The sequence below is a fragment of the Sminthopsis crassicaudata genome, chromosome 2 (assembly GCF_048593235.1).
Source record: "Sminthopsis crassicaudata isolate SCR6 chromosome 2, ASM4859323v1, whole genome shotgun sequence".
In the NCBI taxonomy this organism is placed as follows: Eukaryota; Metazoa; Chordata; class Mammalia; order Dasyuromorphia; family Dasyuridae; genus Sminthopsis; species Sminthopsis crassicaudata.
The window spans coordinates 435,710,122-435,737,159 of NC_133618.1; the positions used below are offsets into that span (position 1 = coordinate 435,710,122).

At 36.7% G+C, this 27,038-nt stretch overlaps 1 protein-coding gene and 1 pseudogene across 1 annotated transcript in view; one reads left to right on the forward strand and one right to left on the reverse strand.

The window, feature by feature from the left end:
• Window positions 1-27,038, reverse strand: part of COL23A1 (collagen type XXIII alpha 1 chain) — a 471,275-nt gene that overhangs the window by 334,991 nt on the left and 109,246 nt on the right. The gene's annotated exons all lie outside the window — the stretch shown is intronic.
• LOC141557111 (protein mono-ADP-ribosyltransferase TIPARP pseudogene) lies at window positions 464-4,751 on the forward strand (annotated as a pseudogene).

Sequence of the window (27,038 nt, forward strand, 5' to 3'; positions counted from 1 at the left end):
GTTAGGAGACCCCACATAAAGTCATGAATGCCATATGTTTAAGAAGTTGGGATCTATACAATGAGATCAGATGATCTTATGCCCCCTTTCAATTCTATATACACTGTAACATCAAGACTCCAAGGCCTATAACACCAGGCAGTTCTTGATCTGCTGTCAAGGGTAAGGAGCAAGGAGGGGGATACACAGAGAACTTCCAATCATTCCTGCCCTCAGAGAGCTTACATCCTACCAGGCCTTTCTAAACCACTTGAGCTCCCCAATACTTTCATTTGTATATCTGTAATGCAAGGGACTGCTTTATCACATGAAATAGTATCTGCAAATTGTAAAGCCATAGAGGAAATCTGGCATAATGGAACCCAAATTGCTATAGGCCTTCAAAGTTAGGAACACTGAGGTTCAAAACTTGCATTGAACACAGTTATGTGGGCAATTCATTTTAACCTTCAGGTGCGGAGCGGAGCGAGCGGAGCTGCTGCTGCTGCTGCTTCCACGCGAGAGCAGCGGGCTCCTGCACACTCCACCCGGGCATGGTGACTCAGGGCAGCCCCGAGCGCCGAGCCTGCGCGTGCTAGATGCCCAGGCTGCTCCCGGCGCGGCCGCACGTCCTCGGGTGGCCAGCCCTAGCCAGTCAGCTCCGGCTCCGGACGGCCCGGAGGTGGGGGTCGGGAGGATCTTCTCTGTGGGGAGCCGCGGCGGCTCGGATCTCGTCCCTGGCGGTGCCGGCCGGCCCTGTCCCTCGCTGCCTGCAGCTGCTGCTGGTGCAGGTCCCGGCCTGATCTCTGAATAGGGAAGAAGGTGACTCTCTGTACTTCATAAAAGATGGAAGCCGAGACAGAGACAGCCTGCATTGTGCAGCCTCATTGTCCTTCAGATGAGTTTCCTTGCCAGGTGAGACTATCTGAGAAGATTGCTCCAGTGAAGACTTGTTTCAAGAAAAAGCAAGTTCAGAAGAGACTCAGCACAGGGACCTTGAGAACCTTGAGACCAATATTAAACACCTTACTAGAATCGGGCTCCCTCGATGGAGTTTTCATGCCTGTGAACTCGAGTGGAAATGGCGGTAGCAGCCTGTGCCAGCCAACTGTGGAGAAAACACTGGGAATGAATTCTCCGTGCCCACCGGTGGCCAGTGATATGAGCATTCTACTGCCCGCAGGGGCGGATGTCGGAGCGCCGATAGCGGAAGCGGAACCTTCCTCGGAGGACATGGAGCAGGTGGTCCCATCCCAAGACCATGGCTTCCCATCAGAAACTAGCAACGGGACTGTGCCTGATCCTGCCGTGGGGCCCTTCCAGGATGCCCTCCTGCACGCGGCCCCCAGCGACGTTCCCGTCAGTCCTGACTGTGCCGAGAAGGCGATGGAGTGTATTCCTGGTTTATTTCAACAGGACAGCTATGCCCTCCAATATAACTTAAACACCAGCAACAAGTTGAATACTGGACTCTTCCAGGGTAAGAGCGAGGAGGCTTCCCTGGATCTGGTTTTTGAACTGCTGAACCAGTTACAGTATCACACGCACCAGGAGAACGGGATTGAGATTTGTATGGATTTCTTGCAGGGCTGCTGTGTTTATGGCAGCGACTGCTTAAAGCATCACACGGTCTTGCCCTACCACTGGCAAGTCAAGAGGACGGCCAGCCAGACGTGGCAGAGCGTAACCAATGATTCTCAGGAGCACTTGGAAAGGCTCTTCTGCAACCCAGACAATGACAGAGTCAGGCTGAAGTACAGGGGCCATGAATTTTGGGCAGATTTGAATGCCATGAGTGTGTACGACACAACTGAATTCGATCAGATCCGAAGACTTTCTACACCTTCTTCTTTGACTGTCAGCTCCAACTACCATACAGTCTGGAAGTATTTCTGCAGAGATCACTTTGGCTGGCGAGAATACCCAGAGTCTATTGTTCAACAGTCTGTTATTCGACTGATAGAAGAAACCAGCTTGCGGGGCCTGAGGGAAGTGCGCTTCTCCATGATGCATCACCAGTACGTCCTGAACATCAAGGATAACTACCAGCAGAATGTCTTCTCACGGAGGATAATGAAAAAGAGGCCCCTCCTGCGCTCCTGTCTGGTGCTGATGCCTTATCTCCAGACCCTCGGTGGTATGCCCTCGTTGCCCCTTCCTTCAACTGAAACAGCCTCATCCCAGCTCTTCTGTCCGTCTGTAGTTACCTCCACTAACTTCTATCCCGAAACCTGGATTGCTATGGATCCATCTCAGGACTTCATCCAAGTGCCTGTTTCCAAGGAGGACAAAAGCTACCGAACCATTTATAATCTCTTTCATAAGACTGTGCCTGAGATTAAATATAGAATCTTGAAAATACTGAGAGTGCAGAACCAGTTTCTTTGGGAAAAATATAAAAGGAAAAAGGAGTACATGTCTAAGAAAGCCAATGACATTAGCAGAATCATGAACGAGCGACATCTCTTCCACGGGACATCCCAAGATGTGGTGGATGGCATCTGTAAGCACAACTTTGACCCACGTGTCTGTGGTAAACATGCTACCATGTTCGGACAAGGCAGTTATTTTGCAAGGAAGGCGAGCTACTCCCACAGCTTCTCCAAGAGGTCCCCCAAAGGGGTCCATTTTATGTTTCTGGCCAAAGTGCTAACTGGAAGATACACAGTAGGCAACCACAACATGAGAAGACCACCTCCAGTGAATCCAGACAGCATAACCAGTGACCTGTATGACTCCTGCGTGGATAATTACTTTGAGCCTCAGATTTTTGTCATTTTTAATGATGACCAGAGCTACCCATATTTTGTTATCCAGTATGAAGAAGTCAGTAACACAGTCACCATTTGAAAATCCTTGATACTGCTAAATTATTTGAAATAAGTCCTGTCCAGCATTTGTAGCCAATTTTGGGGGTGGGAGGGGAAGCAGTTGGGGAAGGGAGTTCTAAAAAGAAGGCATTGCCCGGAGCTTTGTTGTTTACTATTTTTCTTTTTTGCCTATTTCACCTTTGTTTTTTTTCCTTCTTTCTTTTTCATCTCTTTCCCCTTCTTTTCCCTTCCTTTTTCTGTAATATTCCTCTATATTTTATTCTTCCTTTTTCTTTTCTTTTTTTTTTCTTATTCTGTCTTCTCCTTTTTTCGTTGCCTGTTTTTCCTTCCTCACCCCTCACCCCAGAGCTTTAAAAATGACTGGGAATTAAGAGCATTTCTAAGAAACCTCAGAAATACACATACCACAAGTCTAAAATATAACCTGCTACAGGCTGGTTGATTATTTGCTAATTGTTCTCCATGTACTCTGGCTGGAAAGTCTGACCGATTATATTGTCCCCTTATTATTTGTGTGTTCAGAGTTGGTGTTTTGAAAACGGAACATTAATCATATCATCTGAAGTACAGAAATAACGACTCAGTCAGAGGGAGGTTAAATAGGGGACATAATGAAGTCAAGGCTGCAGAAGAAGAAGAACATGGACCATTGGTTTCAGGTCCCGCTTTAGCACAGGTGAGAGGAACACGCTAGCAGAAAATTTTCAGATTGTAAGCCCCTTGAGGGCAAGGATTGTCATTTGCCTCTTTTGGTATCCCCAGCACTTAGCACAGTGCCTGGCACATAGTAGGCGCTTAATAAATGTTTACTGATTGATCGATAGATTGATAACCAGGTCCAATAGAATTCTGTGGGTTTCTAAGGAAAGTCATCCAGGGTTCCATGGAAAACCAGAATTGTCAGTGCTTTGAGAAAATGTTGGTCACCAGCCAAACTCTTCTCTAGTCAGTGACATACCAGTGTCAGCATTGCTTTGTTAGAAATCACTGAAAGAGATCTCCATCTCTTCGCCAGCCACAAATGGAAGAAGAAAATAGGTAGTCCATTGACTCAGTCAGAGGCAGTACTAGTGTTGTCCACAGAGCATCCCCGAGCTCCTGCTCCCCCGTTCTCACCTTAGACCTCCTTTGTGACTCAGGGGCCGAGCCCTCTCCTGCAGAGATGTCAGCTCGGCTCAGGAAAGAAAGCCCCGCAGTGCCATGCTAGTGTTAAGAACTCCAGTTGTTGGTTTGGGTCCATTAGGGGAAAGGGGATGATTTTGACTTGTAGCTTGAGGTTGCTTTTCTCCAATGTAAAGGAAGCTCTGAGGCACCCAGGGTGTGACCCCAGCTTTTCACACTACTTAAATATAGAAACACAACCTTGTTGGGGTTCAGCTAATTAAGGGAGCGTGCAGCTGCCACAGAGAGGTGGGGACTGACTGTGCATGTACTCCACCTTAGGCAAATCTGGTAGATGAAGATACGGATCGATTAAGAACAGATCAAGTAAGATTGGCAAAGGGATTCACTTTAGGAATCCTTCCAACACCAGGTCCCCCCTCCCAGTGCATTAAAAAGCAATTAAACAGCACCCAGTTTTTCAGGTTATGTAAAAGCAAAGTTATATGTGTACTGATTTCTCAGTGAATTGACCTGAATGAGCATTGGACAGGGCTTCTACCCAACTGACTTTTCTGCTCCGGCCAATTCAAAACATGGTTGCTCACGGCCATGAAATGTCTCGTGGCTGAAAACTTAAACACTTGCACTCGCTTTGGCAGAACAGTGATTCCCAATGTTCTTTGTAATTGTAATAGCCTTTCTTTATGTGTTTGATTCTGTGACATTCATTCATTCATTCATTCCTCCCCTCCCATCTCCAGAAAAATGCTTGTATATCTTATTTATTTTTTTAATAAAAAGATAAAATAAGAAAAAAAAAAAAAAAAAAAAAAAAAAAAAAAAAAAAAAAAACCTTCAGGTGCTCTCCAGGAAACTTTCTAGGCTATAAGTTGCAGAAGAATCACAGATCTGTGACGGTTCACCATAGAGCTGTGGCCCTAGACACCAAGTAGGGAGAAACAGCTGCAATAAAGCAACTGCTTTATGGGGAGAAGGGTACATGTGCCACCATCATCACTGTCTAGCATTTCCACAATTACCCCGTGATGGCAGTATTCTTATTGCACCCCTGAGAGGGAGTTAAATGGTTTTAGTATGTTTTTACTATAATTTTGAGAAAAATATCTGGATATTTTCAGTGTTTAAATAAATATAAAATTCATAAACTTATTTCTTTGTGCTTGTTTTAATTTAAAATCTAATTAAAATTAATTTTAAAATGTGTGCATATAATCTTTTTTGTCTCACTGGAATATAGAAATATACAATATATGTAAATTTACCATTTTATGCCTTCTAGGAGCTAGTTACATGGGTAATTTTCATGATGAATTTTTTTACATAAAACAGTAAAAAGTAGTTTATTACGAATGGATGTTGAAATGGCATGAGCGATTTTAAGAGTAAGTCAAAAGAGTTGCTTCAGGAGAGATCTATTAACCAGGGAGGTCTAACTCTAAGTTTTTTTTTTCTTTCCATGAAGACAGCTAAGGGGGTCAGCAAAATTGAGGTGAGGTGAGACTTGTTCACAGCTTGAGGGGGAAACAACACAGATGACCTAGGCCTCTGCTCTGATGTGTTTCAGGCTGTAACAGAAAATTACACAGAGGCAGCCCAGTATGCATTTGAGAATCCACAGGATCCAACTTTTAATGCTAAATCTGCCACCTCAGTTTCTTCGTCTATAAAATGGGAACAATAATCCGTAGTTATAACCTAGGGAATGATCAGGTCAAAGCAAAGCAGGGGGCACCATCAAGAGAACTTAATTATTTGGGGGACTAAAAGACCATTTGATTTTACTTGGGAAAAAAAAAATGTAGCCTGGATGGGGCCTCCTCCTCAGGTTACCTCTCTGGGAGTCAGGAGGCATTTTCATTTCATGCACAGGAATGTACAAATGCCAAACACCTGGAGCGGTACGCCTCGATGGCCTTTGCTGTGTTTATTTAATTTACTATCTGAAAATGTCTGGCCAGAAAAGGTATATGGAGGAAGGTGAACTTCCCAGGATAGATGGTGTAGATTCTGGCCCAAGGAGCTGTTTTATGTAGAAGTGCACATTTCATGATGGACATGTGATTTCTATTTATGTTTATATATATTCATGTAGACCCCAGACTACATCACAGACGGCCAATGCATCATGTGTATATGTATGAGCTGATGTTTTCTTGTTGTTTTTTTCAAACCCACAGATATCTTTACATTCCTCCAGGTCCCTATTTGTAAATATTTTATGAAAACCAGATGCATCTACTGAACAAAATCATTCATGTCTGTTTTTATTTTTTAGTTTCATGTTTTATGAAAAAATGTTTTAGGGTAAAAAAGAAATCTCTTAAGCTGAAAGAAAGGGAAGATTCTTTAAACGTTTTTTTAAAAGGCAAGAAAGCCAGAAGAAGTTAGGAATTAAAATTTATTCTGCCTAATAATGACAAATTATGTGTGTCTTTTTCCTCTGCCAGATGGTGGACTTCATGAGAATAGGAGCTATGTTTTATCTAAATTCTATATCTCTCCCTGTCTCCCCATCCCTAGCACCTAATGCAGTGTTCTGCACAAACTAAGCTTTTAAGCAATGATAGAAAAGTTCCTCTCCTTCTAGACTGTCAATTTCATGAGAGTGGGTTAAATGGATGAATTCTATGAGGATAGGGCTAGAAAATAAGCCACATACAGTGATGCCTCTTCTACCTCCACATATAGACTATAGTGTACATAACAGCAGTAGTGTCTAATTCATTTCTGCACCCCTCCAACAAGATCTCATTCAGGGCCCTACACAGAACAACTTCTCAGGGTTTGTTGATTGATTATTTTGGGGAGCTGCCTGAGCTGATAATTTTATGATATGAGCAGATGTCATCTATGTTTATAAAACAGACATTATCTCTGAAAATATGGCTTGATACAGTGAAAAGAGAACTGGATTTGGAATCAAATTCTAGGTTCAAATCTTGACTCGTGTTACTTATTATTTTTGAAATCTTGTATGTCATAACCTCTCTAGGTTTCAGTTTTATCATCTGTAAAAATGAAGAGAATAGATAAACTGACCTTTAAATTCCCTGCTAGTTCTAAAATTAAATATTGAACAAGTTTCTTCTGCGAGGTTTAAATTTCAATTTAAATTTTCATCCACCCAAAGTTGCCTGAGGGTACTCCAGGCATTAAGCTGTCACTGGGGATGGGGGGGAGGAGGGAGGGCGGAGGAAAAGAGATGTAGTGATGATATAGTTGTTGAGTTGTTCCAGTCACATTCAACTCTTTATGATCCCTTTGGGGATTTTCTTGGCAAAGATACTAGAGTCGATTGCCATTTCCTTCTCCAGCTCATTTTATAGATAAAGGAAATTGGGATAGTCAAAGTTAAATTGCCCAGGGTCACACAGCTAATGTCTGAGGCTGGATTTGAACTCAGATACTCCTTACTCCAAGGTAGGCACTCTCTCCATTGTGCCACCTAACTGCCCAAGGTGTAGGGTAATGACTCTAATAAAACTTATCTTTCCTCAAAAGAGGAACAAATTCAATGATTTCTTAAAAAGAGTTCTCAATCTGGGTTTAAAAGACATAGATTCAGATTCAAGTTTTGTTAGTGTGTAACTTCAGGGAAGACACTTTATCTCTCAGTTTCCTAAACTAGGTGACACCTGAGAGAATTGTTCAATGAGAGCAGAGGCATCTTATAAGAACAGTATCAACAAGACAACTTTACTCCTTATTAAAAATTAAAAGAATGACTTTCACTACCATTGGCAAATTAGTTGAATTTTCCCATAGGTTTCATTTAAATTTCATTTGCAACAAGTTTTGTAACAATAATTAAAAAAAAAAATACTCCTCAGAGATGATTGAGGCCAGTTCTAATGATCTTGTGATGGTGAGAGCCATCTACACCCAGAGAGAGGACTGTGGGGACCAAGTGGGGACCACAATATAGAATTTTCACTCTTTGCATTTTGTTTTCTTTCTTATTTTTCCCATTTTTGATCTGATTTTTCTTGTGCAGTACTATAATTATATAAATATGTATTAATATATTAAATTTAACATATTTTAACATGTTTAACATATCAATGTATATTACTTGCCATGTAGAGGGGGTAGAGGGAAGGGAGTGAAAACTCTAGAACACAAGGTTTTGCAACGGTCAATGTTGAAAAATTATCTATGCATATGTTTTGAAAATAAAAAAGCTGTAATAAAAAATAAAATTGAAAAAGAAAAGAAGAAAAAGAAATCAGCAAAAAACTAAAACAAAATACTCCTCAGAGAAGAAAGGAAACATTTATTAAGTCTATTATTATATTTGCAATTTTCTTTACAAATACTATCTCACAAATTCCTCCTGGGAGAGCAATATTATTATGATTTCCATTTTATAGATGATGAAGATAAAGGATTAAGTCATTTGCCATATTTGAACTCAGGATTTGTTGACTCTATGCCCACCACTCTAGCCAGCTAGCAGCTAGCTCTAACTACCTAACTGCCTCTAGGCTCTTCTCAAGAAAAACATGCAGCACATGCTATGGCACACCACTTATAATCAAATTCTCTAACATTCCAGTGGCTCTTTGATCACATCAATGTGGGGAATCTCTCCTTAATGATGCAGATCACCTGGTTATCCAAAGACTTTTAATGGATTTTTTTCTTTCTCAATTTGGAACACTTCGTAAAGATGGGTCCACTGAATTAATCATGCTAGAAGAGTAAAGGTTTGGTAGTGAGGTTATACAGCAGGCAGGACATGAAATCCCAGAAGAAAGGGATGCTGGTACAAAGTTCTATGATATACTACCCAAAAGGAAGTCCTGGATGATTCAGGTTAAAAGTATAAGATGGACCCCACATCTAGAATTTACCAACTGGTGAGATTTGTCATTCATAGAGAGAGCAAAAAAAAATTTCATTTCTCACTTCTCTCATTTTCCAAATTAGGCCTAAGGGCCTAATGACTTTCCCAAAGTACATGTTATTAGTGACAGAGACAATATTTTTAACTTAGATTCTCTAACTTCAAACCTAGTGCTTGTGTCATCATATCATCTACCTTTATCCAAATTCTCATCTACTCCTTATTCTACATCTTTTTCTTACTATAACTGGACAACATGTGCCAGCTTAATGACAGTGAAATCTTTGGGTGAAAATCAAATCATGACTAATAAATCCTATTTATAAAGATTACACACCAAAAAAAAAAAAAAAGAAAGAAATTGTAGAGTTCATTATTAAATAAGCTAGATCAAATATCTACATTTATAGACAAATTTAATAGGAAAAACAAAAAATAAATAATTCCCTAAAGCACACATAAAATAAAAATTTTAAAAGATTACTTATTGAGTCACAAATAAGATCTATAATTAAGCTCAGAAAAGCAAGTTTTTTAATGCTAGCTGAAGGAATCATAATATAATACATCTATATAAGCAAGCAATGTCACTATCAGTAATATGGAAACTAAAACTAAATTGACAAATTATGCTTGAGTAAAAAAGGAAATGATTTTTAAATAGCAGATTATATGAAAATAGCTACAATACAGATACAATATATCAAAATCCATGGAATGCAGCCAAAAAAAGTAGTCAGAGGCAAATTTGTAGTTCCAAATGCCTATATTAATAAAAAAGAGAAAGAAAATCTTGGCAAGTTAAATCTGAACAACGAAAACTTAGAAAAGGAACAAAGCAATATAACAAAAAAAAAAAAAAAAACAAACAGGAGGAAAAAAGAACCAATATGCAAATTGATTAACAAAATTGAAAATATAAATGGAAATTATAAATAAAACAAATTTTTTTAAAAAAGAAAAATGTTAGCAGAATTGATTTTTAATCAAAAAGGAGAGAGAAAACCCAAATTATAAATGAGAAAACAGGGCATGGAAGAGAAAGGGAAAAAAACTGTCAAAATGTTATTTATAGCTCTACCATAATACATTTGAAAACTTATAAGAAATTGGTGAACATTTTTGAAAATATAAAATACTAAAATGAATAAAATAGAAAGTGTATATGATAACTAATCTTTGGAGAGAAAAAAAAAAAAACAGGCTGAAGTACTTAGTAAAAGGATAACTAAATAAGTGAAAATAATAAATGAAATTCTACCAAACTTGCAAAGAACAAGTAATTCCCATACACAGGCTTTTTAAAAAAAATGTGAGAGAGAAAACTGTCCAACTCTTTCTATGAAGTATATATAGTTTTACTTATCTCTAATTTTACAAAAGAAAGACCCTAAAGGGGAAAAAAGACAATAACATGTTAATACTATTAACAGAAATGAATATAAAATAAATTTAAGATTACTTTATGTTAAACACTAAAATATATAGGAGAACAAGTTTTCAAAAGATAAAGAAATAATAAAAACATTTACCCTAAAAACTCAGGTAAACATTTGCCCATTTTTAACAACTTTTATTTAAAGTTCAGTCTCAGAAATATTTATTTGCCAAAGTCATGATTGTGTATCAGAAAACCTAAGAGAAACAACAAAAACAGTAATTGAGGTAATAATTTTAGTTAAATAACAGTCAATGTTGTCTTGAAGCTAGCTGTATCTAAGCTGACTGTTAAATTCTCAGCCTGAACATTACACTTCAGAAATCTGTAGATCAAGGTTTGTTTTATTGCTCTGGAGATTGCATAAACTTAAGAAAGTGAGGAAGAAAATGCTAATAATGCAGATTAAGTTTAAAAATCTTTCACATGTCCTTTTATTTGGGGGGTAATATTTGGAAGGTTTTGGGAGGAATGCAAGTTGTCAAATATTTACCAACACATCACCAGGAGAACATATGGTTTTAAAAGGGAGAAAACAGATTTAGGTAAGTTAAAAACCTGGCCAAATTCACAGAGAGTAAATGGCAGGCACAAAATTTAAGGCCCTCATACTCCATCCAGTCTTTTTCTACTACATTTTATCCCTTGCACAGTTAGGTCAAGTAAGAAAAGTCAGGCAAAAATTGAAATATTTTCTGAATTAATCTGCGGGTTCAATGCAATGACTTCAAATAGCACTAGGATACTTCAGATATTTAGATTTTTCAAAAATCACAATGTTAATATGAAAATCAGAACTAGCAGAAAGGAGATGAATAAAATACTTCATGGAAGGGGTTTCTCCCATTAGTTTTCAAACTTCACAAAATATATATTATAAAAATTGGTATGAGAAAAAAATGAGAAACAGGATACAAAAAAATAAAACTTAGAAATGCAGCCCAATGTACATGAGAAATTAATATTTAATAAACACAAGTAGAGACTGGAATTTACATCTTAAACTGGTGGGAAGATTAGATAATGAAAAACAGTTTTAGATCTATTCCCCTCACTATTGTCTACAATGAACTCCAACTGCATCTATGATCAAACATTTTTAATATGACTTAAAAACTGGAAGAAAAAAAGGAATATTTGTCTCATATAGAGAAAAGGAAAATGTTCAGACAAATGGAAGAAGTTATTGGGGATAAACTAAATGGCTTAGATTATACAAAGATAAAAGGGGTTTGCACACAACCTCAAGAACTCTAAAACTAAAAGAAAAAGAGAGATTTGGGTGAAATATTTATGGCAAATACAGCTGATAAAAATCTGACACCCAGAATTTTAAGGAACTGATACATATCTCTATGAATAATATCTACTCCCTGATGAGAAAATGATTCAAGGATATAAACAAACAACATGAAAAACTTCAAATTTCCTCAGGGTCAGAGAAATATAAATCAAGCCAACCTTAAGATGCCAAATTATGCCCATGAAATAGGTAAAAATAGCAAAAAAATTGGGTTTTTTAATGTAATGTTGGAGGGACTGAAGGGAAATAAGTATTTTATAAATGGAGTAATTATCACAAAGATGGACCTGCAGACTAGTGCAAACCTTTTGGAGATTAATCTAGCAACATGACTTTGTTATTGTTGTTGAGTTGTTCAATTGTATCCAACTCTTTTCTTTCCCATTTGGGGCTTTCTTGACAAAGATACTGGGTTGCCATTTCCTTCTCCAGATCATTTTAGACATGAGAAAACTGAGGCAAACAGGATTAAGTGACTTGCCCAGGGTCATACAACTGGTAAGCCAAATTTGATCTTAGGAAGATGAGTCTTCCTGACTCCAGAGTCAGAACTCTATCCACTGTGCCACCTAACTACCCAGAAGATGACTTGGGGATTGAACAAACAAGTTTTTCATCAATCTGATAAGCTCTTTATTTGGAGGAAATAAACCTTTATTGAGACTTCATATCCTTCTTTGAAAACTGTGAACATTTGATACATTATCAACTCAATAGTTTGCATTGGGAGAGAACTGTTTGGCTTGGAAGTAGACCACTAGTACCCCTTTATACTGGACTATAAAAGGAAGTCTTCATTTCAGAATTGGTCTTTAGTCTTTTTGACTTTTCCAAACACATATAAAGAATGAACTTTGATCCCCAAGGTATGCCTACACATAATCCCCTGAAGATTAATTGATCATTCCTCACCCAAGTGATAGCAGAAATCAGGGCAGTAGAAAAGAATTGAGAATTCCTGGACTCAGAGTCCCTGAACTCAGTCCTGGAGATGTATTGGCAAAAACAAAGATGGTCTTGATCCCATAATAACCATGGAGAGTGCAACTAGAAGTCCTGAAAGGGCCAGGTTCCTAAACCTCAACTTTCTGGAAGAGTATCAAGATTTCCTGAACCCACTGATTTGTGGGTAGGAGGAAAGTTCTGTAGTGGCATAATCCCAGGGTTCAGCCTTCCACAGGAAAAAAAATACAGTAGATTTGGAGTTTCTTTGTTGGAACCCACAAGTACTAGAGTTCTGGGACCCAGAATTTAGAAAGAGAAGTTCTATGCAGGTTTCTAGATCTTGAGTCCCTGAACCTATCCTTGAAGAGGCTGGAGAGAGAACAGAATCCTGCATATGGAACCTCCCCCACTCTTAACAAGCGGAAGAGGAGCAGGGAAATCTAAGTCAATAAGGAAGAGGAAAGGCCTGGACTTTGCTTAACATGATCACCATGAGTTATTTGAATGGTATAGGTACAATAGAAAATGACTTTCTATAGAAATTGTAGGTTTACCTCCCTTCTGAGGGAATGCAATCCCTCAGAGTAATATAAAATTGGATGTCTTCATGCATCTCTGTGGTGAAAGCAGGATTCACTGAATTATTGGGGAGTTCTTTTTCTAGCAATTCCAAGATCATTGCTCTAGAAGTGAATCAGGATCACAGCAGGGTAATGAGAAAAATTGAAAGGAAAAAGCAAGATTCACAAGAGGAGACAAATTATTTCTATCTAATACTACTGACTGTGAGTCTTTTGTGTGTCATTTATATTTTCTATTGGGTAGAACAAAGAATATCTAACACCATATTTATGCACTGTTACCTTGAATGCTTGAATAGGATCTAGGAACCCTTTTGTGTACATCTGTGGAAAACTAGACACAAGATATCTTTGCCCTATATTTATATTCCAAAAATTTTCCAAGGCCAAAGAGAAAATAGTGGTGACAGGAGATGGGGGGATTTGTTTGTTTGTTTTATTTCTAGCATCCAAGATGTAAACCCAGAGCTGGGATTCTGACTCATGATTTCCTAGATTGAGATTCACAAAACTAAGCATAGGCTTTGAACTAATCATCCCATTCCTTGGGATTTATCCCAAAGACAAAAAATTTTTTAAAGGAAAAAAGGAATTCATCAATACAAAAAAGTCACAAATACTTTCTACAAATGCCAAGAAGTGAGCTATCTCTGAAATCATGGAAAAGACATAATTCAAAAAGAAGATCTTTTATCAATTCCCATCTTCTGTTGAACACTCATCTTCTGATGCTGCTTTCTCCAGGTTTTCTTTCTGTCAATCTGAGTACTCTCTCTCAGATGTCATTACTGGATCATCAACTAGCTCCTAATCTCTAAACCTGAGATTCCTTCTAGAGAAACGCATGGTTTAGGCATTGTAGGAGAGTAGAAAAACCCTGAGTTTATATTCTCAAGACTGGGTTCAAAATCTGGCTATCATTTACTATCCTCATGACCCTAATTGTCATAATCTTTAATGGGCCTCAGTTTTCCCATTGTAAAAGGAGAAATCTGGTACACATAACCTAAAAGGTCCCTTATAGCTTCCAATTTCTTTTCTTGGAGTGGCATTAGAGGCAGAGTATGTGAACTGAAATTCTAATTCTTTTATTTGCTACCTATATAACTATAGGCATATCATTAACATTTTTGAGCATCAGTGTCCTCCCAGAATATTGGCTTTGGTGCCCTCTAGATTCCTTTCAATTATTAAGTATTGATCCCATGATACTAAATCTCAATATAAGGGCCTCTTCTCTTTTTACTTTATACCTTCTCTTGATACTCTCATCTGCTCCTATGTTCACTTATCATCTCTGATAGCACTGGGAGTAATAAATCCCCACAATCTACCCTGATTGTTCTCTTGAACTCTGATTCCACATTGTCATCATGTTGGCATCTCAAATTCAACATGTCCAAAACTTACTTTATCATCATCACACTCCTTCCCCCAACCCACTTCTCTTCCCAATTACTTGATTTCTATTAGATATCACCATTATCTCACATACCCAAGCTTTATAACCATGAAGTTATCCCTGATCTTTTGTTTTGCAATCTATAACATACAATCAGGTTCTATGTCCTGTCATTTCTTTTGTTGGTGCTATGATTTCATCATTTCAGTCATGCCCAATTCTTTATTGTGTTCCTTTTCTGTTTTTCTTTTTTCTTGTTCTGTTTTTTAATAAAATAAATTTTAAAAAATAAAGTAAGTATATTTGTTAAAAAAATATATATATACATACATATATGTATATATATATAATAAATACAAAGTAATAGTGGGAGAGATTATTGGGTGGGGGCAACAGAAAAGGCCTCAAGTAAGGAGGTGTCACTTGAATTCAGCTTTAAAGGAAACAAAATTTCTAAAAGATGAAGGTACACATTTCAAGCACAATCCAGATGTAGGTAAAACAGTAAGTGTATGACAATCGATGCAAGTGTGGATTATCTTCAGAGACATTTTCCTCCATGGTGAGATGGAAAAAGGAAAAAGTAGATAACTCTGCACAGAAGACTTAAAAATGGAAGAAGGGAGATGAAGAAGCTCCAGTCATATTTCCAAAATGTCAGTGAAGTAGGAAGCCAAGCCATCTGCTAAAAATGTGGGTTTGAGGGCCTTAGAAGAAAGAGAAGGAATTCCTTGGGGCCAACATTCCCAGTTTCACTCATAATCAAAGCTGCCATTAGACAACAGGAGTGGACAATTCACATATGAAAAGCTCTGGTGAATCTGTGATTCTTGATTTCATACCAAGTGTAGGCAGTGGAAAGAATTCTTCATTCTAAGTACAAAGACCATGTCAAACATATTCAAAATTTTCCTTTGGCTGAAATTTTTTTTCACTTGAGAAAGAATCCCAAGATAAGCTCTTGTGGGTTTTCAACCACCACAGTAGAGCTATACTGGGCAAGAGGAGAATTTGAAAGGTCTCTTCTGATAGGATGAAGAAGCCCTCAGGGCAAGGGAGAGAGAAAGGCATATCATAAATATAAGTTTATTATTTAAAGTTTCATTTTCTGTGGGCTTCATGCGGAAAATTGTTTTTGACTTACTTGAACAAATCAGGTTTGCAAACAGTTCAACAATTACAAAATAAACCCAAACTCTACAGCCTATACTAGCAAAATGTTGTCTTTTTTAATTAGTTAAAACTTTATTTTTAAAACTTTTGCCCTTAATGTGTCAAAAATAATTATCTTTTTCTTAAAATTCTGTCCTCGGTCAGTCTGAAATTATAGAATTGTGTTTCTTACTGAATGAGGCACAGCATGGCAGGGCAGATGGAGGATCAGTCAGACTCAGCATGTCATGTGTTCAAGTCCTGACATTGACTCATATTTATATGACTATGGAAAAGACAATTTCTCAGAGTTTTATTTGGGCCATTAAAATAATATGTTACAGAAGAATTGGTGGAGGGAGTTTCCACACAAGGAAAGTTGTCTATTTATGTGCATTTATGTATATATTAATGTAGATTCAAATACACGCACACATAAATATTGAGACAGAGCAAGACACAGATAAATATAGATTGATCAAATTATTGTTCTATCTCACCAAACAGGTTAGAATGGATAGGCTTTACCTGTACTAGTACTGTGTGGTAGTACTTAAAAACAGTCCTATTTATAAATTCAATTCAACAAGTCAGGATTTACTGTCTGTGATACTTTGGACCCCCAAATATATTCACCTATATCAATCCACAGCTCATGAGCTCCCACTTCCATTAAATTTATTCTGATCAGGCTAAAACAAATACTGAGACCCCATTGTAAAGCAAAGGATATTTATTTAGAGCAAAATGAAAGGTAAATAAAGAATAAAATCAAGCAGCAAGCACTCTTACATCCCATTTCTTAGATACTTAACTAAAAAAGCTAAAAACACTTAGATTCCAAAAATCAACTGAAAAAACATAAAACAGGGGAAATGTCTGGAAAATAATTTTGGGGGAAATGTCTGGAAAATAATCTGGGGAGAAATATCTAGGTTTTTATGAAGGTCCAAGATGAGGTATGAGTGTGACATGGCCATCCAGAAAGCCAACCCAACTTCCAATGGCAATGATAGAAGTTCTCCCAAGTGAGAAGGGGAAGTACTCCTACTCTCAACCCTAGTCACATTAGATCTGAAATACTGTGTTCAGAACCAGGTGCTATGTTTTAGGAGAACTCTGACAAACAAAAAGACTGACCCCAATGGTCTGGGGGCCCAGAAGCTGGGTCACATGAAGACCTGTTGAAAGAAATGGGCATGTTTAATTGGCAGAAAAGAAGAATGCTATGGAACAAGGGACAAGAAAACTGTCATTAGGCAACTTGGTGACACAGTGGAAATAAAACTAAACTTGGAGTCAGGAAGATTTGAGTTCAAATCCAGTCACAGACATTTACTGACTGTAGGAGCCTAAGAAAAATGTTTAACCTCTGTTGGCCTCAGTTTTTTTTATATGTACAAAGGGGATAACCCAGTGTAATATCTGTAAAGCATTTTGCAAACCTTAAAGTGCTTTAAAATGCTAGTTATTATTTAAATTTCCAGAGGGTTGTCATGACAAAGAATTGAACTGTTTATTTAGCTTTTGAGGGCTAAATGAGGTCCAATAAGTAAGAATTCCATAGAGAATTTGATTTGAGATCAATTCAGAGAAGAACTTTTAATTAATAGATTTAACAATATAGCAAGCTGTTTTTTTTCTTATTACTAGAGAACCTTGACAATGAGGTGGTGAACTGAAAATGCAGAATAAGATATTTTTTTATATGGCCAAGAGCAAATTTGTTTTGCTTGACTTGCTGGTATTAAATATGTTTGACTTTGCTCATATCAAATATGCTCATGCATATTTGACAAAAAGGTTTTCTTTTCTTTCTTTTTGAGGAAGGGGAATGAGGGCTATCAATAAGGTTACTAAATCAAAAAAAAAAAAAAAAAAAAAAAAAAGAAGGAAAACTAAGAAAAGAGGAAAGGAAGGGGAAGGGGAAATTAAATGCCTTTCATGTGCCAGGCACTGTGCTAAGCGTTTTTGTTGTTGTTGTTTTTACGACATTTGAGTTTTATAACCTTGTAATAGGTGATATTATTATTCCCATTTTACAGTTGAGAAAACCAAATCAGACAGTGATCAAGTGACTGGCCTAGTGTCACAATTAGCAAAAATTATTGAAGCTTTTTTTTAATGCAGAGAAAAGAAAGAAGGAAGGTAAGCAGAAAATGCAAAGCAAGAAAGTTTTCAAAGTAAAATGTTGAACTGATATACTTGAAAAGAGAAACAAGCATGTACAGCTGCAAGCATAAACAGTTTTTTCTGTCCTGCCTTGCATATAAAAATACTCCTCTTATTGGGGGGGCTATACAATTCAGAATTTTTTTTAAAGAGGCTGGTTGAACATTTGACACAGATGTTATAGAGAGAATTCTTGTGTTTAAACTGAAATTTGGATTTTGAGATCCTTTCCTTCCAACTTTAAGATTCTAAATTTGCCATTCTTATCTCTGATGTTAGTAAATGTTGACTTTGAAAATCTACTAAAACACAAACATTAAAAACATGATATACAAGTTTGTTTTTTTTAAAGCATCCTCCAAATAGAATATTTTGCAATGTTTTCCCTGCAGCATTCATGGGGAATTCTGAACACTATTTATTCTATTTACTGATCATAAACTTTCATTCAAACAGATTCTGGGGGTTTTTGACAGAAAAGTTAATTCAAATCTTCTATGAAGAGAGAATCTGTTCATGGAACATAGGAGCTTCTAACTATTCTAATAACAACTTAATACAACTACAGTTTCATTGTGACCCCAGCCTCTTCCTCAGCAGAGGGGTCATCAGAGACTTATCTTCTATATGAAAAGGTAGATGCAAAATCTTGATTCCAGCCAAGGAAACACCCTTCCCAGGGTAATAAAGTTGGTTTGCTTTATTTTGTTTGCGGCTAGAGGATATTTGTTTTTAAGAAAGGTGAATGGCTCCAAAAAAATATTTTTGTGGACAGGGTCAGGATTTGTTTCCTTCAGAAATGTAATCTTGGGAAAGTTTCAATATTCTTCTCAATGGGGTCCCCAATAAACATGAATTTTCTGATTTAACTGATAGTTCTTGGACAGGGAGCCTCTCTGACCAAGATGGAAACTTGAGATTTCTGACCACAGACCACTTTGGGCCAAAGAGCAAAAGGGTGTTTTCATGAAAAACAGAGTGAATAGAGCCCTTTTCCCCCACTGAAATGAAAGAGTATTGAAAAAGGTGGATTTAGAGTCAGGGGTTGTGGTGATTCTTGAATTACTTCAGTTGTGTCCAACTCTTTGTGCACCTATTTGAGGTTTTCTTGGCAGAGATAACAGAATGGCTTGCCATTTCCCTCTCCAGTTCATTTTACAGATGAGGAAACGAAGACAAACAAGGTTAAGTGACTTGCCCAGGTTCACATAGCTAGTTAAGTATCTGAGGCCAGATTTGAACCTAGGAAGATGAATCTTCCCGATTCCAACCATGTAATTGCTGCGGCAGAGTTGGCTTAACACAAACAAGGTTTGCCATTTATAACAATGATCCTTCTTTATGCCTAACACTTTCTTCATCAGAGAAAGGTCAGAGAGACAGGAACCCTTTGGCCACTGGATCGAAAGCAGCTGCTCTTCAGATCATATTCCATGGGCAGCACGTTCTCTTTCCCACACGTCTCTGAGGTGAGAGAAATGTGATCTGCTGTTTCCTGAGCTGTGAAATGAGGATAATAATAGCATCTACCTCAAAGTGGGGTTTGAGTCTTAAATGATATAATGTACATAAAGCTTTTTGCAAACTATACAATGTATCATGGCTGTGATACTTGTTATCTCCCTATCTTTATCAATGAGACTCAGAAGGAAATGGCTCTGGAACAAGTTATCATCTTGATATTATTCTTTTATATTTAATGTTCTATTGCACAGGTAGATAAAATTACTGCTGTTTTGGAACTAAGAGTTTCAGATGCAAGCTCAATCTTCAAGAGTTAATGAAAGGAGTGTCAGTACCACAGCTCCAGTATCACACAGGATTAAGGGGATATGAGTGCCACTCTGCCCATATGAGTCTGATTTCCCTGCTAGGTCTCTGTGTTTTAAAAGCTTCTCATTACATATATACCAGAAAGCATAAAGCATGGCGACATTTCTGGAAAAAAAAGTTATTCCTAAGCTTTTATGGAACAATGTTACATCAGAGAAATCGTGGGCAACAGCAATTGAGTTTGTAATAACTTTCTGGTACCAATAAGTATGGTATGGGTTTGTTTTTGGTTTTTTTTGGTTGAGTTCTGTGGGATATTTCAAGGATATTTAGTATGAGAATTTGTTGCCTGTTGGGCTGTGAAATATGATAGCAAGTTTGTCCTATAGAATTCTGGTCACCAGACCCGGTCTTGGTGGGTATGCACAAGGTATCTGATATACAGTTTTCTACCATTTTCTTGCTTTACTTACATTGATTGCCACATCTAGGTTCCTTTAGGACAATCTTTATGTAATTTCTTTTGGCAATAATCTGTTCCCAAATTGCTATCATAAACTCCATTCCATAAGCAGTTGTGCTTGAATTAGTCATTTGGTCAATTCTTTTCAGTTGGCATATTAAGTTCATATCGATGTTGCATATAGAGGAGTCTTTTAATTCCATTTTTGGGTTTTATCCATTTCAAAGAAACCATGCAGGAATAAACTACTTTTAGCTTTATATTCTTCATAACACATTTTATATATATATATATATACACACACACAGAGAGAGAGAGAGAGAGAGAGAGAGAGAGAGAGAGAGAGAGAGAGAGAGATTATTCCTCAATGAAGAAATGTCTGCTTGTTCCAAAAGTACTGCTTTAAAGTGAATCCTTTTTCTCCTTTCCTCCAATTAAATGCACATTTTCTATAGCTGCCTTAAGGCGATAAATCATGTATTTTATTAATAATGTTATTATTTGCTAAGATGCTTTTCAAGTCTACTATAATTCATTTACAGTTCTAAAAGTATATATTAAGACTGATAATACATAGGTGCTCAATGCTTTTAGTACATTCTACCATTTAGTTTTGATTTTAGGATGCCTATGAGTCTCAACATATTCAGCCATAGCCTTTGGTTTTTTGTTTTTTGTTTTTCTTTTTGTTTTTTTCATATCTTTGTGTTTGATGTGTCTTCTCTGGAGAAGAACAAATTATATATGAGTTTCGCTTTTATCTATTGGTTCTCTGTATCCTCCAGATTCAAAGTCAAAGCCTTTAATTTCTCTCTTTCTCCTTCAAAAAGGTTATACTTCTACAAATGGCATTTTATCTTGCTTCATAAAGATGCCATGAAATGAAGAAGATATTTAATGTGTTTTTTGGTAAAACCATTCAGTATGATTTCATCCATATCCCTCAAATGATTAATAAGATGTTTTGGGTTGATGCCTTTAATTTAGAAAACATATTTAAGTACATTTAAGGGAAATAATGATGGATTTAAGGCCAAGCAGAACTATCACAAAATTAAACTGTGTCTCTGTAAGATGTCACTTTTTTATTAATTATTCTTTGAATTATTGTGTTGGTGGTGGAAGGAAATATATCTATTTAATAAAATTAATTTAGGTTAGCTTCCTAAAGAATTATGGGGAGAAATGAAATAGAATGGAAAGAAAAAAGAAGACTTCACTAAATGGATACCTTACACAGCTAAAAGTTGTCTTTGGGCATAGTAATATGTGCCTCAAATAGACTAGGTGAAAATAAATATTACCAAAGTTCCAAGTAAATCTATGGTCACTCATTCTCTGACTAAATCCCATGTACTTAAAAATGTCCATGAAGTCTCAATCATCATATGGTTAAAAGGATGAGTAGGTGAGAGGGAGAAATGGTTGAAACAACATTGAAAATACAATTTCAATTAAGAACCCTAGGTTTAAATCTTTACTCCTCCATTTACTAGTTGTGTTAGCTTAGGAAATTGACTTCTCTCTCTAAGACAAAGAAATACTCATATATTCACTATCTCTTAGATTTGCAGATGGTGGTTGAATGGTATCACCTTCATATATCAAAAACAAAAGATTATTAATGATCTAGTCTAATGAGAAGAAACATTACAATGGAAAAGCATTGGCTCTAGAGCAGGTGTGCTAAACTTTGTTTTGTATCATGGCACCTTTAGCAGTCTGATAGAGACTATGGACTCCTTAGAACAATGTGTTTAAATATTGAAAGGAAATGTTAAATTTTAATTAGTGGTTAGCAACAATAAAGATGCAGTTTTTTCCCTATTCACCAAGATCAAGGATCTGCACTAAAATTAGAGATCCTGGGTTCAAATCTTAATTCAAATAACTATTATGTATACTTGGACAAATCACTTAATCTGTGTAAGCCTGAATTTGTCTCTGAGATCTCTCCAATTCAATATTTAGAAGCCTAGGGTAGCTATATATAGTCAGCCAGTTCTGGGCAGAATGTACCTTTATGCGGCTTCCTTGCTATGAATATCCAATGCACTTAACATAGTTCAAATTAACTTTCTTTTGATACCATGCTATCAGCAACAAAACTGACATCACATTTTAGCAAGCGTCTTTTAGAGGCAATTAGGGTTAAATGACTTGCCCAGGGTGACATAGCTAGCCAGTGTTAGGTGTCTGAGGCCTCATTTGAATTCAGGTCCTCATGACTCCAGAGCCGGTTTTCTATCCACTGTGCCATCTAGCTGCCCCTTTTGTTTCTTATAGTAGGACATATATGTTATATATTTTTTTTCTTATCATTGTCCATTATCATTCTTTTTTATTATAACTTTTTATTTACAAGATATATGCATGGGTAATTTTTCAGCATTGACAATTGAAAAACCTTTTGTTCCAATCTTTCCTCACATTCCTCCCACACCCTCCCCCAGATGGCAGGTAGACAAATACATGTTAAATATGTTAAAGTATATGTTAAATACAATATATGTATACATATCCACACAGTTATTTTGCTACATAAGAAAGAATCAGACTTTGAAATAATGTACAATTAACCTGTGAAGAAAATCAAAACTGCAGGTGGACAGAGGGATTGTATGCTATGTAGTGGTTCACACTCATTTCCCAGAGTTCTTTTGCTGGGTGTAGTTGGTTCTATTTATTATTGAAAAAATGGAACTGATTTGGTTCATCTCATTGTTGAAGATGGTCACATCCATCAGAATTGATCATCATATAGTATTGTTGGTGAAGTATATAATGATCTCCTGGTCCTGCTCATTTCACTCATCATCAGTTCCTGTAAGTCTCTCCAGGCCTCTCTGAAATCATCCTGTTGGTCATTTCTTACAGAACAATAATATTCCATAACATTCATATACCATAATTTACCCAACCATTCTCCAATTGATGGCATCCAGCCACTACAAAAAGGTCTTCCACAAACATTTTTGCACGTGTGAGTTCCTTTCCCTTCTTTAAGATCTCTTTGGGATATAAGCCTAGTAGTAACATTACTGGATCAAAGGAAATGCACAGTTTGATAATTTTTTGAGCATAGTTCCCAAATCACTCTCCAGAATGGCTGGATGTATTCACAATTCCACCAACAATGTATCAGTGTCCCAGTTTTCCCCACGTCCCCTCCAATACTGCGCATTATCTTTTCCTGTCATCCTAGTTAATCTGAGTGTGTAGTGGTATCTCAGAGTTGTCTTAATTTGCATTTCTCTGATTAATAATGACTTGGAGAATCTTTTTATATGGCTAGAAATAGTTTTAATTTCTTCATCTGAAAATTGTCTGTTCATATCTTTTGATCATTTATTAATTGGAGAATGGCTTGATTTCTTATAAATTAGATTCAATTCTCTATATATTTTGGAAATGAGGCCTTTATCAGAACCTTTGTAAAAAATGTTTTCCCAGTTTATTGTTTCCCTTCTAATCTTGTCTGCATTAGTTTTGTTTGTACAAAAGCTTTTCAATTTGATATAATCAAAATTTTCCATTTTGTGATCAATAATGATCTCTAGTTCTTCTTTGGTACAAATTCCTTCGTCCTCCATAAGTCTGAGAGGTAAATTGTCCTATGTTCTTCTAATTTATTTATAATCTCATTCTTTGTGCCTAGATTATGAACCCATTTTGACCTTATCTTGGTGTACAGTGTTAAGTGTGGGTCAATGCCTAGTTTCTGTAGATATATGTTATATTTAAGACAAAACATTTCTAAATTTCTAGTTGAATACTGTATCTTGTGGAAGAAGAAAAGGTAATTGCAGAGGCCAATGGAAAAATTTTTAACTCCATGACAATAACAGGTTAACCATTTTGTCTGCTGTTGCAGTGCTGCTGACACAAAGTGAGAAAACAGGGGAAAAAAAACATTACAGAACTTCATTTTGACCAGATGTCTTAAAATAGGGAATCAGACAATTAGTAAGCTCATTTGGAATGATTCATATAGGCAGCCCTGGAATAAGAACAGCCATACATCGTTTATTACTTACAATTCAAATTCCCATTTATTTCATATACGGGCTCTGGAGTAGCCTTCACCATGGAATAGCCAAAACCATGGACACATACAACTGACCCAGATATCTGTGAACTACCCCCCTCCTCAAAATGACATATGGAAAGAAAGATCTAGGGGTTTCAACACCATAAACAGACATACCCTTTCCTACAGCCTCAGACATACCCTTCCCTTAATTCGTGCTCTCATCCTAGTTCAGTTCATCGTTGCAGGTAGAATAATCTGATCTGAGACCCTCAAGTTCTTATCTTATCATTTCTTAAAATCTTAATAGTAACATCACTCAAACCAAAGGCTCTTTAATGTGTGTGTGTGTGTGTGTGTGTGTGTGTGTGTGTGTGTGTGTGAGAGAGAGAGAGAGAGAGAGAGAGAGAGAGAGAGAGAGAGAGAGAGAGAGAGAGAGAGGAGAGAGGCAAAGAGAAGGGGGGTAAGAACACAGAGACAGAAAGAGAAAGACAAACATACACACACAAAGAGAGAAAGATAGACATACAGAGAAAGACAGACAGAGAGGCACAGAGAGATCCCTTTGGCAATCTGGAGAAGTCTATGGACTCTCTGGAAAATGGTTTTTAATCATTGAAAGATGCTAAATTTCAGTAAGAAGTTAGGGAAAATTAAGATGTAATTTTTTTCCTTCTCCAAGTTCATATATCCCCTGAAATCTATCCCTGAGGTTAAGAATTCTTACCCTGTAAATTATCTGACATAAAAGAAGCCCAAAAGAGATTTTACAGTGGAGGGAAAGATGGGGGAAGGAGAGGGGAATGCATGAACCTTAGTCTCATTAGAATTGGCTCAAAGAGGGAATAAAATACACACTCAGTTGGGTGCAGAAATCTATCTCCTCCTATGGAAAAGTAGGAGGAGAAAGAAAAAAAGAAGGGGGACTGATAGAAGGGAGGGTAGGTTGGGGGAGGTAAAAGTCAGGAGCAAAACACTTTTGAGAATGAACAGGGTAAAAAGAGAGAATGGGATAAATGAGGGAAACAGAAAAGAGGAAAATAAATATACAGTTAGTAAGCATTACTGTGAAAAATAATTTACAGCAAGTTTCTATGACAAAGGCCTCATTTCTAAAATATATAGAAAACCGAGTCAAATTTATGGAAATAAGAGCCATTCTTCAGTTGATAAATGGTCAAAGGATATGAACAGGCAGTTTTCAGACAAAGTGATCAAAGCTATACTCAATACTTTTAAAATGCTCTAAATCACTATTGATTATAGAAACACAAATTAAAGTAATTCTGTGCTACCACCCACATCACATTGGTTAATATGACAGAAAAGGAAAATGACAAGTGTTGGAGGGGATGTGGAAAAATTAAAACACTAATGCACTGTTGATGAAGTTGTATACTAATTTAACCATTCTGGAAAGCAATTTGGAACGATGCCCAAAGGGCTATAAAACCCTTTAACTAAGCAATACCATTATTAATTCTTTATCCCAGAGAGATAAAAAACAAAAAGGAAAAGTACCTATATACAAAAATATTTATAGTGGCTCTTTTAGTGATGGCAAAGAATTGGAAATTGAGGGGATATTTATCACTTAGGGAATAAATGTTGTGATAGAATTGTGATAGAACATTATTATGCTATATATAAGAAATGATGAATAGAATACTCTCAGAAAAACCTGTAAAGTCTTATATGAACTGATGCAAAGTGAAATAAGCAGAACCAGGAGAATATATTGCTCTTGCCCTGTAACAGCAATATTATGTGATGATCTACTATGAATAACTTAGCTATGCTCAGCAATACAATAATCCAAGACAATTCTGAAGGATTTATGATGGTACAATCCATCTTCAGAAAAAAAAAAGTGGTGGAGCTTGAATGCCAATCCAAGATTCTTTTTTTTTTTTTTTTTTTACTTTCTTTATTTTTCTTTTTTGGTCTGTTTTCTTTTACGCCATAAGTTATTTGGAAATGTGTTTTGCATGTCAAATGGCTTGCCTTCTCAATGAGGAGGAAAGGGAAGAGAGGGAGAGAATTTGGATCTCAAAATCTTAAAAAAAAAAGAATGTTAAAATTGTTTTTACATGTAATTGGGGAAAAAATAAAATACTAATTTAACCTTAACCTGAATACTCTGGCAAAACCATGTATACAATTAGCCTCTACTTAGTTTAGTTGTTTTCCAAAGGATTAATGTTATTATATCATGGATGTATAACTAGACTTGTCAGGAAGATCTGGGTCCAATTCTCACCTCTTTCACTCATTAGCTGTTTTACCAACTTACTTAACCCCTCTGAGTTGTGGATTTTTCATTTCTAAATTGGGGATATCAATGCATGATAGTGCCTACCTCTCAGAGTTGCAAGGTTCAAATGATAGTATATTATAAAGCACTTTGCAAACTCTGAAGTGCTAAATGCCAGTTATTATAATCATCTGAGCCTTCTTCATTGCCCTCTCATGCCTATTCTCCATATAATATCACTTCGAGATATAAATGATTACAAAATGTTGCTGCTCATAGAACAATGGACAGACAATCCTTTTATTGTTTTCCAGGGTAGGAATAGAATCTGGCCCACTGGTTTCTCTGTTGTTGTCTAGCAAACACCCTATCCAGAAGAACATTGGATACCTAAGGCTGACATCTCGTTGCAACAATCCAGTGACAGCCATGGGCAACAAGGTGGTCCTCTCTAAACTCAGAGCCAGGAAAAATGATTGGATTTCCTATAATCATGCAAACTATTCTTCAAAGACATCATAGTCATAGGCATCATGAAAGATGACAAGGCCTCCTGAATTCAGAATTATTAAGAGAAAGTCCAATCATATTTTATTCAAAAAATAAAAAGCCTAAATTAGACCATTTATTCATTCAACACATTTATTAAGAGGGCTTTATTATGGAAAACAACATATAATGCAATTATGATCTTTAAATGAACATAATGATAAAAAGAAAGCTGAATATTGTACTAATATAATA